This window comes from Bidens hawaiensis, unplaced genomic scaffold, assembly GCF_021521415.1.
Source record: "Bidens hawaiensis isolate Kalapana, Puna unplaced genomic scaffold, B.hawaiensis_p1.1 tig00026057_1, whole genome shotgun sequence".
NCBI classification, from domain to species: Eukaryota; Viridiplantae; Streptophyta; class Magnoliopsida; order Asterales; family Asteraceae; genus Bidens; species Bidens hawaiensis.
In genome coordinates, this window is record NW_027494198.1 from 225441 (window position 1) to 229459 (window position 4019).

The window sequence follows — 4019 nt, forward strand, 5'->3', positions numbered from 1 at the left end:
GGTTCGATATCCGTTCTTACTTGCTAGCTACATAACGACCGGTACACTTGCCGATTGTGTGGTTTTTAGGTGAATTCAGTAAAACTTGGTATTTAATATTATATACATACTTTTCACACTTCAAGTTTTTGGCGCCGTTGCCGGGGACACCAGTAAATTCTTTGTTTAAACCTAGTTGATTATCTGATCTGTTTATTTGTTTATTTGCTTTTTAATTGCCTTTAGGTGCCTTTACTTGCTATTTGTGCCTTTAGGTTTGGTTTTTTTAAAAAAAATATTAAAAAAATAAAGAAAATTAATAAAAAAAAATAAATAATCAAATTGTTTAAATAATTTTTAGTTTATGCACCATACTCGTTCACAAGGACCACCTCCGTATTCTGCATCAGAAGAACCCGAGAGAAATCTTAGCGAGAGGCTTAAGGAGCTCAGAGGAAGCGTGAGTTCTATACCCGACATCCAAGTACGCGTTCCTGCTCCTAGAATAGATATGGGTGACGCCATTCCACCACCACCGAGACAGACCATTCATGCTAAAGCCAATGATGGCATCGTGGGAGCCCGATCTGCAATCGTCCGACCAGCTGCGACTAATAACCAAAACTGGCAAATTCCCTCTCATGTCATGAATTCCATCACCAATTCTGCTCAGTTCTACGGCTTGGATGACGAAGATTCTCCGGGATACATGTCACTATTCGTACGGATCTGCGAAACGTTTAATATTAATAATATATCGTCCGACGTCATTCATCTTAAGTTGTTTCCATTCTCACTTTCCGGTCGTGCTGCGTCATGGTTCGAATCTTTACCAAACGCCTCAATCGTCACATGGGCCGACCTTCAGTCAAAGTTCCTAAGAAAATATTTCCCTCCATCGAAGGCTGGACGTCTCCATGAGCAAATTCATTCGTTTCACATGGACCCCGATGAGTCCTGTTTTTGTACGTGGGAGCATTTCCAAACTCTTCTAAACCGTTGTCCTCAACATGGCCTATCCGATTGGGCTGTGGTTGAAAAATTCTATAATGGCCTTACCCCCGAAACTCAACAACGGTTCAATACTGCTACTAAAGGAAGTATGCTCGATAAGCTCACCATAGAGGAGGCTGATGAAATGTTCGAGAGCATAGCGTTAGCAGACCAGCATACACCGAGTAGAAGGTCCGTTTCGGCTGCCAAGGCCGCTGCCATCGCATCATCCCGTGGAGAGCATCATGTTGATCAGAATGCGAGACTGTCGGCACAGTTGGAGGAGTTGACGAAGGAGGTTAGAGATTTAAAGCTGCAACGAAAGTGCGAGATTTGTCACAAAAATCAGGAGACAGCCGATTGTCCCGTTGATTCTCAGGAGGAGGTAGATTTTCTTACTAATCAAAATCGTTCGGTCAATTCCGGGTGGCGAAACAATAACTCTAATTAGCGAGTAGGTAACTCCAGTTATCAGCAACGCCAAAATCTATTCCAAGAACCCGCCCCAAAACCTACTCCTGTGCCACATAATACTTCCAAGATCGAGGAGCTATTAGCTAACCAATCTCAATTGTTAAAACAGCTCTTACAGAATCAGGCCAACATAAAATCCACTCTTTTGCAGCATGAGACGTTTATGAAGGGGCAACAGGTCGCATTTCAGAATCTTGAGGCCAAGTTTGGTGAGTTGTCCGCAAAGATTGATCAACGACCCTCGGGGAGTCTTCCTAGTGACACCGTCCCTAATCCCGGTCCAACCTATTCTAAACCATTTCCAAATGCTCATGCCAAGGCAGTGACCACCCGAAGTGGGAGAGGAGTTGTTAGCAGCGCACCAAGAAAGGAGGAGGAAGTCGATGAGGAGTTGGAGTTAGAAACGCCACCTGAAAAGGTGAACCGAAGGCGAGACCCAGCAAGTACCTCACAGTTAGGTGGTGCGTCAGTTGAGAAGGAGAAGCAGGTTGAGCAGGAACCAATGCGGGTCTATATGCCAAAACTGCCATACCCGGTCGTCTGGTGAGGTAGAATGATTCGGAGCAGTAGTCTAGATTTGTCGACATACTTAAGAAGCTCCATGTGAACATTCCATTTATCGAAGCTCTTGCGAACATGCCAAAACACGCCAAGTTTCTTAAAGATTTGCTTACTAATAAGAAGAAACTCGAGGAGCTTTCGACTGTTACTCTTAGTGAGGAGTGTTCTGCTGCCGTACAGAACAAGCTTCCTAGGAAGATGACAGATCCGGGCAGCTTTACCATTCCTTGCTTGATTGGTAATCTTAATGTTAGCAATGCTTTGGCCGACCTCGGTGCAAGCATTAACCTCATGCCCTACTCTGTGTTTGCCAAACTTAACGTGGGCCGCAGCTTTAGCCGAACGTCCCGCTCATCCTCGTCCGTCCATTCTTAGCCACCACATGTGCTCTCATTGATGTTGCTGATGGCAAATTGACTCTTCAAGTTCATGATGACACGGTTACATTCAACGTGCAGAAATCCATGAGACATACTCAGCAGCAGGATGACACTCTCTACTTCATCGACACTTTCATGACACATGTAGGAGATTATCTAACGAAGTTCTGCGAGAGAGACACATCCGACATGCAGATTATCGATGTGGAGAATCAGTTAGTCGAGATGACGGTATTTGATTTTGATCAGGAGCAGCAGTTGCCTGAGTCAGGAGGACACGAGCCGATCATAAGTTCCCATATTTTTTTCGATGTCCTAGCGGTTGAAGAGCGAGAGTTTCCGATCGAGAAACCATCTATAGAGAACCCTCCATTTTTAGAGCTGAAAGATTTACCATCTCATCTCGAGTTTGGGTTTTTAGGGGAGGGGTCTCAACTTCCCGTCATCATCTCTTCGAGTTTGGAGACGGAGGAGAAGGAGAAGTTGATGGTTGTTCTGAAATCTCATAAGCATGCCATCGCAGGGAAGCTTATGGATATCAAAGGTATAAACCTGTCGTTCTGCACGCATAAAATCTTTATGGAGGACGAGTTTAAACCTGAGGTGCAGCCGTAGAGGAGGCTTAACCCGAACATGCAGGACGTTGTTAAAAAGGAGGTTATTAAGTTGCTCGATGTTGGTTTGATTTTTCCGATCTCTGACTCCGCATAGGTTAGCCCAGTCCAGGTGGTCCCTAAAAAAGGCAGTATGACAGTAATCACGAATGAAAAGAATGAACTCATACCGACACGGACTGTGACAGGGTGGCGAGTTTGCATTGACTACTGTAGACTTAACGAGGCCACACTAAAGGACCATTTCTTGCTTCCATTCATCGATCAGATGCTTGAGCGTTTGTATGGGAAGCAGTTCTATTGTTTCCTTGATGGCTTTTCCGGTTATTTCCATATCCCAATCACCCTGAGAGATCAGGAGAAGACACATTTACATGTCCCTTTGGTACATTCGCGTACCGACGCATGCCATTTGGATTGTGTAACGCTCCTGCTATATTTCAGCGGTGCATGGTGGCCATTTTCCATGAGTTGATCGATTATTCCATGGAGGTATTTATGGATGATTTTTTTTTCGTTGGGAATCCCTTCGATGATTGTCTGCGTAACTTAGGTCGAGTGCTCGCTAGATGTGAAGAGACGAACCTTATGCTTAATTAGGAGAAATGTCATTTTATGGTTCGTGAGGGTATTGTTTTAGGTCATAAGATTTCTAGTGTGGGGATTGAGGTCGATAGAGCTATGTTAGACACCATTTCCAAACTTCCACCGCCCACGTATGTGAAGTCTATTCGTAGTTTCTTAGGTCATGCGGGGTTCTATCGCCGATTTATTAAAGACTTTTCGAAGATTTCCCGTCCGATGACCCAACTTCTAGAGAAAGATAGGCCGTTTAATTTTAGTGAGGAGTGTTTGAGGGCCTTTGAGTTAATTAAGGAGAGGTTAGTGAGTGCTCCTATTCTTGTTGCTCCTAAATGGACTCTTCCTTTTGAGATCATGTGCGATGCGAGCGACTTTGCTGTTGGAGCCGTGTTAGGGCAGCGTCGAGAGAAGCATTTCCATCCCATCTATTACGCTA